Source organism: Hemicordylus capensis, chromosome 1, assembly GCF_027244095.1.
Source record: "Hemicordylus capensis ecotype Gifberg chromosome 1, rHemCap1.1.pri, whole genome shotgun sequence".
Classification (NCBI taxonomy): Eukaryota; Metazoa; Chordata; class Lepidosauria; order Squamata; family Cordylidae; genus Hemicordylus; species Hemicordylus capensis.
This window is the reverse complement of record NC_069657.1, coordinates 385319614-385332052: the sequence shown is the minus strand read 5'-3', so window position 1 is coordinate 385332052 and position 12439 is coordinate 385319614. Positions and strand designations below refer to the sequence as shown.

General features: G+C 44.1%; 1 protein-coding gene across 15 annotated transcripts in view; it reads left to right on the top strand.

Moving 5' to 3' along the window:
- Positions 1 to 12439, top strand: part of RGS7 (regulator of G protein signaling 7) — a 281681-nt gene that overhangs the window by 162623 nt on the left and 106619 nt on the right. The window contains exon 1 of one of the 15 annotated variants that reach the window (XM_053301021.1): positions 7707 to 7807. The exons of the other annotated variants lie outside the window; for them this stretch is intronic. The gene's annotated coding sequence lies outside the window, so the exon portion shown is untranslated. Of the gene's footprint in view, positions 1 to 7706; positions 7808 to 12439 lie in introns of those variants that run through there. 15 annotated transcript variants of the gene reach the window in all.

Genomic DNA, 12439 nt, shown 5'->3' with positions numbered 1-12439 from the left:
TGAAAATAGCCATGAAGACTCCAGATTTTGTCTGCTATTTTTGTTTGAAAGTTTGATTGCCTTTCCAAACTTAAATATGTCCAGTACTATACTGTACTCCTTGTGTTCCACAGACCTTCTTGTTCTTGATTGCAGGTCTCCATATCCATAGATAACTTCATGATGAATGCCAGGGGTGTAGCTATAATTGCAGATGGGTTCAAATAATCTGCCCTCCCGATCTTGAGGGCACCGCCAGTTCCACCTCTCCCCATTTTATTCATTATCTCCCTCACTCCGAGGGGCCTCCGGCAAGAGAGGTGAACATGCCCCCCCACTTCTCCACTAGCTATGCCACTGGCTGAATGCTGTTTCCCAGGCATGAAAGATAGATATCAAAGATCGATCCTGTCCTCTCCTTTGCTGTTGTTTCCATCTGTCATGTTGGTTCTTCTTCCTATACTACATTGCTCAACTCCACTCTTACACACAGTTCCCTCAGCTGTAACTGCTTGGTGCTCTGACTATCTCCTGCTTGACCATTGCAGTCTTCTTCATTCTGGTCTTCTCTTCCCTTCAGTCCTTTCACCTCCACCTGAAATTCCACTGTGAAAATCACTCAATTTTCCATTGTTCAGATCATGTATTGCCTCTCACACTGAGATCCCATTGCCTTCAATATCCAACACAAATTCTTTGTCCTTATTTTGAAAGCTCTCCACAGTTTTGTTTCGCCCTGTCTTTTCACCATTAAAGTGTGCTGTCGAGTTGGTGTCGACTCTTGGTGCCCACAGAGCCCTGTGGTTGGTTTTGGTAGGAGGGGTTTACCATTGCCATCTCCCGCACAGTATGAGATGATGCCTTTCAGCATCTTCCTATATCGCTGCTGCTCGAAACATACCAGCAGGGATTCGAACCGGCAACCTCATGCTTGCTAGGCCAGTCATTTCCCTGCTATGCCATTAGGTGGCTCTTCTCACCATTATTTCCTCCTTTATCCCTGTTGCTTCCACAGGCGTTCCTCCATCTCTGCCAGCTCGGTTGTCCCCAAATTGCCTGTTTCCTTGGAAGTCTCCCTCCATTGTCCTTTGCTGCCCTTTATGCCTTCCCCTTATTCCTCTTAGAATACCTATATGCAGTACCACTCCTCTTTCTCTCTTCAGATCCTCCATTTGCATATTTATTTGCATATTTATTCGCTGTAACTTTGCATCTTCCTTTTCTTCTCTCCCGATAAATTTAGATGCTTAGTTCCTGAAGCTAGGAACTTTTGCTATTATTTATATAATATCATGTACTTCAATGGCATTGTATTAATTATATGATATTAAGAATTACTGAAAACACTTTCTAAAAAAAACCCAAAATTATGTTACCAAAATAAGCTTGGATCTCACACTATGATCCTGGAGCTTGGGGTATCCCTGATGAGAAGGCTAGCTGGACTGTGATTAATAATAGCTGGATGCAACTTTCATTAAATGAAAAGCCATGTTTCCAATGATGTTAGCATTCAGAGATGATTTGCTTTTCCAACTTTCATTTTAGAGAGGGGGCACAAATTAGCATTGACCCTTTAACAGATTACTTTAAAGCCAGGGACCAACCACGATTAAGGGCCACCTGTGTTTTTGGAGAAAACGAATGGAAATGAAAAACTAAATCTCATTAAAAGGTTTTGTTTGGTTTTGCAGTTCTTCATTTCTTATGATTACTTTCCAATCCAGTGGATTGAACCATCTGGAGCATTACAGAACACAGAGAGAAAATAAAGTAATGGCAGTCTGAGACAGTTTTAGGAAACTGTCATCACAACTTAAACACAACTTATTAAAATGCCTATTTAAAGTAATCTGCTGTGAAAGACTGTCATCTTAACTGTTGGTGTCCATGAAGAGACAATATGAAATGCTCTTTGACCCATTTTGCTGGCAAATCAAGGGCTAGTATGGGAAAGAGAATTGTGAAAGCTGCTGGGTTACCATTTGCTAAAAAAGAAGTGCAGATAGACCGCTTGTGATTTGTGGTGAGCTTCATTCATAAAGATTAAATTTGAGTTGCCTTTTCTATCTCTTTCTGAATAAGGACTTTTGGCTCCGCTTGTTCCCATGGAAATGGGTGCAGATTTTGCACATCATAATAAGAATTTGGTATCCTAGTGTTTATGTTATTATTTTACACAGGAAAATGTATGTTATTCTACTTCAAGGAAAGGCTAACTGTTACAAAGAGCAGTGTTGGTTTATTTCAGACTCTTGAGCATTTCTTCTTGAAATACAGAGAGTTGCAAACACTCTGAGGACCAAATTTTGCTCAGAGTGGCAATTCTCCCAAGTCTGTGCCCCCAAAATAGCACATGAGTATTGCTAGATTTTGTATGGTTCTGTCATTTTAAAAATAATCAGGAATCTGCTTTCTCTGAGCTCTGAAGAATCTACAAAGAGATATGTGACGCAGCCATTGAGACAAAGGCACATTCAGTGTTTCTAGGTAAACGGTATCTTTCCATCTCTCTCTGCCATCTGTTCTGTATCCCATGATATATGCAAGGCTCAGTGGTTTTGTTGCTGAGTCATCTTGCTGATACTGCCACCCTCATGCTTAGGTTGTTCAGTCCGATACATGCTTTACACAATATACTGGTGGCATGCAGAGTTGGAAGTAGTCATTTCAGTGTCCAAAAGAGACTCCAAATCACGCACTCTCTCTTCCCAGGGAACCTTCACTGGTGGTAATAAAAATTGGTTAAGGACCTTTAAAAATACCATGGCAGACATGCTGCTCCTACTCAGAAACTGTCATGCCAAGGTGAACCTTCAGCGGTGCATTTCTGCCCAGTCAGCTGACTAAGCTGGGAAAGTCAATAACCTGATTGATTGATTAAGTGCCATCAAGTCGGTGTCGACTCTTAGCGACCACATAGATAGATTCTCTCCAGGATGATCTGTCTTCAACTTGACCTTTAAGGTCTCTCAGTGGTACATGCAAGTGTGAGTGTACCGTTTTAAGTAGTTGCATGGTTGTGCTCTTGCGTAACATCGCTGGGGCTGCCTCCCACATGCTCAGCAGTGCCAGACGACTGAGCATTGCGCATCAGGTGGGCCAATGTGAATGTGGGCACAAAATAAGCTTCAAGTGATATGTTGACAATGGACCTGGATACAGGGCTGAGTTCTGCCGGCTAGCCTACCAAGTTGCACAAACTTGGTTTCCCATGCTGAAAGGCACCTGTGTGGGTTGCCTTCTAGACAGAAATCACGCTGCCAGTAGAATATATGAAGGGATATGAAAGGAAATGCAACCCATGAAACCATAGCAGTTTTCCAAAACAAGCAAACAGGAAATCAACTCATCATTATTTTCCCACAGGTTTAGCGAGGGACCATTTCATTCGAGATGAATTAATAAAATATTTAATGCTCTCTTCATGAACTGGAACCCCTTTTCCTAAACTCAAAGTCATCTTACTGCAAGACTAGACCGCTGCATTGTGCTCTAACCCTAACTCCTTTAAAGGCAAAGAGAGCCACTCCGGCCACACTGCGAATGCAACGCTGGCTGATTTAACTCCCAGACAGGGCTGCACAGCCCCATTTGGGAGTTAAATCATGCCCCCCACATCTGATGTCTGACACGGGGGGCGTGTCTGGGGCCATGAGGTGCGGCCCACGAGAGGCGGCAGCCTGGGTTCTTTGAAGCTGTTCACCCAATATTGGCTCTGCCCCTGGTGGGCAGCCATGTAAATGATAGAGGCCAAGGAAAGGAATGACCCATCCTCTAGCATTTCCACAAGGCACAACATTGCTTGCATGGTGTATTGCGGGATTCCTGGAAGCCAGGCTTCCTTTCTCCGGCCTCCAGATTGCAGTACTGCTGCAATTGCAGTGGAATCATGTGGGTGTATGAGCAGCATGGTGAGGAGGGAAAGGAGGTCTTGTGGGGTAAGGTAGGTGCACGCCTGCCTCCCCCGCAACCCTCCCCAGCCCCAAACACAGTGGTTGGGGGAATAACCTTTGAGTGTGTTCCTGTTTAATATAGAAAGTGGTCATTGCTAGGAAATAAATATGACAGCATGAATATGAACAGTGGTGATGCTTAATGATGGGAGGTGACCTCCCACCCAATCAGGTTCAAAATTAGACTGCCTCCAAATTATTCACCCCAACTAGAAAAAAAACATACCCTTTTTTCTTTGAATCCAACCCTAAGCCTGTTTCGGATGCTGTGGCACCTCCCCTTGATGTGAGTGAGCATCCTTCCCAGAGCCCCACCCAAATGCCCAATACACTTCTCTTTCACCTGCCCATCCTCCATCTTGCCTCCCCACTAGCCCCATCTCTCCCTCACCTTTCTTGTTGCTCTTGCAAGGACATGGAGGGACATTTCTTTCTCCCTTCTCTTTTCTGATGCCTGGCATTCTGTGTGCCAGATGCAAGGAATGCCTGCAGTTCTAGAGCTGGTGATATGGATCTGCTGGAAAAAGCACTCCTTGCATCTCCCATGTAGCTATCACAACATGCCAGCATCTGAGAGGGGAGGCAGAAGAGAGATATCCTTGCATTCTCCTGCTGCCAAAGCACTAAGAAAGGAAAAGCCTGGGCGGATGCTTTGAGAAAAGCAAGACTTAAGTTCCTGTCTAGCTTGGATTAAAATTTGAGCTGGAGAAGGTCTTTGGGGATATAATGTTTGTCTCTTATTGGAGGCAAGCTTAATAAACCTTAATAAATGCAGATTTGATATCCAACTTAGCTTGGTAATGTTTGGCAGCATTGCTAGGGAAGAGAGGGCACGGACAAGAAATGGCTGAGGCACAGGTAGAGAGTCCTAGTAGAGAGGTAGATTTTATGTGCTTTTTAGGGTGCCCCTGAAGATAAAGGGAGGGGAAAAGGGCTGCCCCTAGGCCAAGATAACTTTCTGGAAGGACAGGTAAAAATGTAGAAAAATAAATATTCATATTCTATCAGATTCTGCTTCTAGAAGTATTGAATCCTGTTGTTTGAAGCCCATATGGCAGTATGTGGTCATTCACACAATCAAAAGGTATTATCCTTCACACCTTTCCCATATACAAGCTTCAAGGGGAACTGTGGGAATGACTTTATTTTTATTTTTTTTATTTTTATTGTTAAAATTATACCCCGCCTTTCATTAAGAAAATCCCGAGGTGGCTCACAATAAAATTTAAAAACAAGATTATCAAAAAGACACATTAAAATATTGAGCTAAAAAATATAAAAACAAATCTGATTTTAAAAAAATTAAATTAAAACACTAACATAAAAACAGTACAAAATACAAGAAGCAGCAGTGGAGACAATCATATAAAAGCCTGGGTAAAAAGCCACGATTTGACATGCTTTCTAAAAACTGTGATGGAGACTAAGGAGCGGATACTTGTCAGTCATTCTCAGTTATTAGGGGTTCAGCCTGCCATGTAAGCACTTTTGAAATGTCACACTAATGGAATACCCAGGTTTGTTTCAGCCAAGGCCTAGAACAGACCTACAGAACCCAAGCTGAACACAACTCACCAATCATATTTTGTGGCCTGCTAATTTCTGGACAGCTGTCCAGCTTTTTGGAATTCCAGGGAGGCTGTAACGATAAGAAATGGACCACTGTAGATGTCTGGTGGGCCATGTTTAGCACAGTGGGCCACAAGTTGTGTAGGCCTGGCTCAGAGACCAATGGATGTCTAGTCAGAGGAGAGCTCCACAGGAACTGCCCTCCACTAGTTTACATGAAGCAAGATACTGGACTAGAAGGGCCTTTGACCTGATCCAGCAGAGCTTTTCTTGTGTTCTTACTTTCTCCAAGCCAAACAATTGTGTAATGCTTGCTGTTGTTTTTCCCTCAGATCTCAATAGGCACTACCTATTGAGTTGGGTGTACATGAAATTGAACCTTAATGTTAATACTGAATTAACCACTTCAGAAAAAAAATCTCTGCCTCTCTCTGAGTGCTGTGTAGAGGTCAGCCATGAAGAGCCTTTGTTCTGTGCCAGGATTTAAATGTAAGTCCCTCATATGCACTTTAACTTGGCAGTTGCATCCTGGGCACACCATAGTGTATTATTCAGAAGAGAACACTTCCAACCAGACCATATGAAAATTGTGCAAAGAATTCACTGCTATGCAAAGGAGTAATCACTGGGTTTGTTAAAGCTAGTTATCACACTAAGATTATGAAGATTATCTAGGGGGTCCAATAAAGTGTTGCCAGAAATGAATCTCTTCACAGTAATTGACTTGCAGGAATTATCAGCCCTGACATAACTGTGCACTTGGGACCCTGGAGATAGAAGTATTGTTAATGCAAAGCAAACTCACAACCAATGAAGTATACACAGTTGGTAATTTTCAGGCTCCTGTAATTTCGAGTGACTCTGTTTGGTAGAATGGATGGCAAAAAAATAGCTGCTTGACTCCTGTGATCTTCCACCTGCCATGGCAACAGGATTGTTTAAACAACATTGCCTATGATAGGCAGAAAGATTCAAGGTGCAGCAGAACAAAACACAATAAGGCTTTGCACACAACCAGGAAGTGAGGAAGGCTATGCCAAGCTTACCTTCCCCCAAGACGATCCTTTAATGGTGGTGGAAAGCATGGACAGCGATCTCACTTGATCCACACTGCTGCACTCAGTGTGGATGTCTGGAGGCCAGGATAATGAGTCCCACCCTCCATGTATCCCACAATGCACTGTGCACAATGAGCACAGTTCATTGGCGGATACCCCCATGTGGCGGGTGCTGTAGGCGTCCATCACTTGGCCCACTTGCATTCACATGACCTTGGAACCGGGGTTAAGGGTTCCGGGTTCACACCACCTTGGAAACAGGGTTAAAAGTGTGCTTGCACCTTAACCTCAGTAAAAGGCTGGGGGGAAATGCTGGATCAATGCCAGGATCTATGGAGACTGCAAACAAGCAGCCTAACTGAGGCTGGGCTGCCCTCGCCCGCGTTAGGCTACTTGTGAGAACAGCCTTATTGTCTTGGAAGGAGAATGTTTTTCTTTTCTGTTTTTGGCTTTGCATGGCATCATTGACCTCATAAATTGACCTCAGTCAATTTATACCCACAGCCAGCCTAGGAAGTTATTCTTCAAAATAACTTGGGGATCAGGTTGTCAAAAAGCAAATGAATTGTATTAAGCAGCCAAACACCAGGAGTGCTAAGTAGGTGTCACAAGTTGAAATCTGATGTTGGAGCCCATGATAGACCACTCTGCTAATGCTGGGGCCACTGGTATTTGATATCAGCCTAATATATCTGGCCTGGTATCTCTAAATGCAAAATAAAGGAGTGAATGCAAACATTTGACTTGCTTGGCTAGATTTTTTTTCTGATCCTGTGTTCTGTTCCTAACAGTGGCTAGCCTGCTACCCTCACAAGTGGGATATAATGGAGCTAGCCAACCTCTGTTAATTGTCTCCAGCAGGCGCGTAACAATGATAGGGCAAGGGGAGACAGTTGTCTGGGGGCCCCACTGCCTGGAGGGGCACCCCAGGGGCACCTCATGTGACTCCCCATTGCCCCCTGCCCAGCCCCATAGCCTCTCAGCCACTTGCCCTCTTCGCCGTCTCTCCTGCTTGTTCTGCTGGCCGCAATCGAAGCAGCAGGCAAGCTGCAAAGAGCTCCTTTTCTCCCGCCTCTCAGCTGATCGGCGGGTGGGCGGGGCTTCCACGGAGGCCTCCGTGTAGGCTGCAGTGAAGCCTGAACTCGAGTAGGGCCCAAGCAAGCCAGGAAGGAGGAGGCAGCCAGAGTGTTCTCTGCAGCAGAAGACCCCTTGCTGCCCTGCTTAACCCAGACCAGCATTTGCCAGGTAGAGTGTGAACTCCTTTTTGTGGTTACCTTTCCCGCCCCCCCCCATATATAGGGATCTGCTTGCCATAGGGCTTGGATATGGGGGGGGGAGGGACCAAGAAGTCTCTGAATATTTATTTTGAAACAGCTTGGAAAATTTGCTGACTTAAAAAAAACTATCTAAAAAGTCCTATAAGTGGCTTGTTTCATGGCAGAAAATTGCAAAAACTTCTGGAACAGTATTTTATTAATTTTATTTATTCATTCATTCATTTATAAATGCACTTATGTTCAAGTTGTTTTGGAACCCAGAAGGTCTGAGTGAGAACTGTGAAGCATGTGTGGTGCTTTTATTTTATTTTATTTTTCTTGTGTGTGAACTGCTCCCCAATAACTTGCAGGGACTTCAGGGTAAATCTGGCCAACATGTGAATGCAGCACCTCTATTCCAGAGGAGATGTGTCTTAAAGGGCTTTAAAAGCCTCCTGTGAAAAGCCTCCTGCAATCAAACTTGACTGAATTTGTTCAGAATTCTGGGAAAACAAACATAGGTTCACCCTGCATGGTTGAAAGTCTCCTTTGCTAATCTGCAGCGAGGGGCCCATTTTAATAATTCATCTTTCTAGTGTGTTCTAGGCATTAAAAGTAATACAAATGTATAGTACTCAATGTATATCACTATATATTGTGATGTGTGTGTGTGTATTCAGTGAAATGTATTTGCAGGCAGCATACTTATTTTGGAATATCAGACTTAAATCCTTGGGGGCCTGGGGTGTGCGGAGGCCCTGGACTTGGGGGGGGGCATTTTAAAATCTTGTCTCTGGGCCCACTCCAACCTTGCTACGCCCCTGGTCTCCAGCATCTGATAATCATAGATATGCTGGCTGACATATTGACTAATGCAGTGCTTGTGTAGCAAAAGCTGCTGTGTTCCTGAACAAAGCAGCGTGGCTGTTCATGTGGAGGGAGACCTTTGTCGATCTCTCCTTCCCTCTGAAGCGCACTTGAAAATATTTATTTATTTTTATTTATTTATTTTTGCATTTATATACCGCCTTTCGTTAAAAGACAACCCCAAGGTGGTTTACAAAAGCTAAAACATACAATAAAAAGACAATAAAAACATCAAGCTAAAAAGTATAAAAACAGGCATAAAAACAATACAAGAAGTAAAAACACACAGAAGCAGCAGTAAAAACGATTATGTAAAAGCCTGGGTAAAAAGCCAAGTCTTTACAAGCTTTCTAAAAGCCGTGATGGAGTCCAAGGAACGAATGGCCACTGGGAGAGCATTCCAGAGTCTGGGGGCAGCAACAGAGAAGACCCTGTCCCGAGTGCATGACAGCCCGGCCTCTCTCATTGTCAGCACCTGGAGCAGGGCCCCCTCAGATGTCCAGGTGGCACAGAGTGCTTCAGAGGGAAGAGGAGATTGGCAAAAATCCCACCCTCAGCACAAGTGGCCACATTGCTTTATTCTGAAAGGCAGCACCAGCACAGGGGCTTCCTTTGCTGCCTGAGTTCTGTCTTAAAATGTTGGTCAGCTGCTCTAAATACAGAGGTGCCTCTCTTAGCTGCTGTGAGTAATATTAAGTTAGAAGATGATTTGTCATGAAAAGATGCAGACTTCATGAGGGTGCACAATGCTGGCTCCTGTAAATGTGTAGTTTCGAGATTCATTTAGTTTCAGCTCTGGCAAATGTCAGTAGCTCAAGAGAAGGCATGGGAACATGAAATATTGTACCACAGTAAATTGCTAGTAGAATTCACGTGATACAGCAGAATTCCTTGTATTGTGTCTTTACATGTGCACTTATTATGGATATCAGACTTATTTGCCTTAACTTGACCATCTGAATGGTTTGACTTGCTTTATATAGCCCATATCGTCACATCGCTGAGGAATTGTGATGTGGAGAAGGCTAGGTTGTCTTCTCAGAATGTGAGTCAGGAGTCTTCTAGTTCTGTAGTCCTGTGGAAAAGACTACAGACAGTCATCTATATTCCTTTCTCAGGTCCTCTACCTTTATTAGTTCTACTTTTGCCCACAGGCTCTGTCTTTCTCTTTTCTTATGCTAACTCTTATCTTCATAACAACCCAATGAGATAGTATAGGCTAAAATAAAAACCCCATGTGTTCTTCTCTGGAAAACATGAAGGATATAAAAGTGATATATGCATTTGAATATACTCTGCCTTGTTTGATAGAATTTTAAATTTGTAGAAGTCCAGTTCTTTTTTTATCCTGCATCTACAACAACCCTGTGATGCAGGCAGCTGTTCAATTTTACAGACTGGAAATTGAGGTTGAGAGATTATGACTTGCTCAAGTCATTGGGAGCAGAATATCCTTCCTTCCTTCCTTCCTTCCTTCCTTCCTTCCTTCCTTCCTTCCTTTCTTTCTTTCTCTGAAATGCCAAAGAATTAAAACATGTAAAAACTCAACTGGACCTTAAGCATCCATAACTTGCTTTGGATTACAGTTAATTATGTTTCCTCTGCATTTATATGGAATAATTAGTGCTCATCCTAAGTTACCCTAGAAGTGGGCTTCAGGCTTAGACAGATCAGGGCTGTATTTTCCAGATACCCTATCCAGTTTCCAAATCAATTTGTCTGCTGAGGAAACCAGATACATTGCAAGGAATTCATTGGTTCAGAACTGGCACAGTCTATGGCATATCCACAATATGGGGCATTGTCCAGACCAGCTAGGCTTTGTCATTGCCCCTTACAAATGGATAATATATCCAAGAACATATCCAATGTCCTCTGAGACTTTGCAGTGGAGAAGAAAATAAGAACATAAGAACAGCCCTGCTGGATCAGGCCCAAGACCCATCTAGTCCAGCATCCTGTTTCGCACAGTGGCCCACCAGATGCTGCTGGAAGCCACAGACAGGAGTTGAGGGCGTGCCCTCTCTCCTGCCATTACTCCCCTGCAACTCAGGAAGGCTTGTCTCCCACTTCTAAGCTTCTAAGCTAACCATGGGTCCTTAGGAAGGTTGACTCATGTACTGTGCAGTGAGTCACCTATCTAAGCAACAGGTGAGCACGCTGTTTCTAAGCCCCTTTAAACCCCACTGACCAAGCTTGCAAAGGTGGAAAGGCTCCATGGCTCCTAAAGAGTGCATCTTCACACTCCTGTTGCAACTCCCATTATTCCCAGTGGAGTAAGCAGCAGGGTGTCCTCACAGCCCTGCTACAATCTCTATTGGGAATAATGAGAGCCACAGCAGGCATGCAAGGATGCCCTCCTTAGTAGCCACGGAGCCTCCCCGCCTTCTCAAGCTGAGCCAGTAGGGTTCAAAGGGGCTTAGAATTAGAACTGGAGAGGAGAGCTGGTCTGGAGAGGGGAGCTGGTCTGGAGAGGGGAGCTGGTCTTGTGGTAGCAAGCATGACTTGTCCCCTTAGCTAAGCAGGCTGCACCCTGGTTGCATATGAAAGGGAGACTAGAAGTGTGAGCACTGAAAGATCTTCCCCTCATGGGATGGAGCCGCTCTGGAAAGAGCAGAAGGTTTCAAGTTCCCTCCCTGGCTTCTCCAAGATACGGCTGAGAGACACTCCTGCCTGCAACCTTGGAGAAGCCGCTGCCAGTCTGTGAAGACAGTCATGAGCTAGATAGACCAATGGTCTGAATCAGTATATGGCAGCTTCCTATGTTCCTATTAGTGAGCATGCCCATTACTTAGGCAGTTCACTGAGCAGCATGTGAGCTACTGTTTGAAAGGCGCTGCTCTAATGAATGCAGCAGCTACATTCCGGAATGGCAACTAAAGGGTCAAGCACAATTATTGTGTGCACATCGCTTGACACAGCTCAGATCCTGATTTCTGACAGAAAAGGAAAACAACGTGATGGAAGAACTGTGGGCCTAAAAAAAATCAGCAGGAGATCTAAAAATAATCAGTCCAATCATCACTTTAATTCTGTGGATAATATCTTAGAAAGCGTTTTACTATTTATGCCGGTGTAAGGGAGAAAAAGGTTAATTAAAATGCTAACCCTGAAGGATGGAGACAGAATAATATAGTGTTGTTATGAGGATTTGAAAGAAGGTTGCAGACCAGCATTTGTGAGCAGTAACTGAAAACTGATCCCAATCAGCAACGTACCATCCCAACCTGACACATTTAAATAAAAATAGAACACAAGAAGGCACATCTCTTTTCTCTGGGAAAACCAGTGCATGTGCAACTATATTTTCCTTTAACTGTTCCCAAATTTTTTTTTTAATTTAAATAAGACTAATGGAATTGCAGAAACTCAGAGAGCGGATGAGGCATCCGGCCCAAAGGCAGAATTCTACAACTGGGCTAGATGGGATTCTAGTTACTTCCGTTATGCAAAGCAGGGCTGGGGGCTATTTACAGGGAAGAGGGGCAGGCTGCAGGGGTGCTTCATCCTTCCTCTGCCCACCACTTTTTCTTTGCACCCCCTTCTCACAGCCACTTTTTCTTGAGAAACTTGTCTGAGAATCAGTGCAGGGGGCAGGGGAGGATGGGTGTAGAAAAGGAGAAATGAGTGGGGAAATGTTAAGCACCCCTCCAGCCTGCTTCTGCTTCCCTATCCCTGCTGTGCATGGGTGCACCATTAATAAGACAAAGGGAGACGACTGTCTCCTGGCCCACAGACTCTGAGGGGGCCCTAA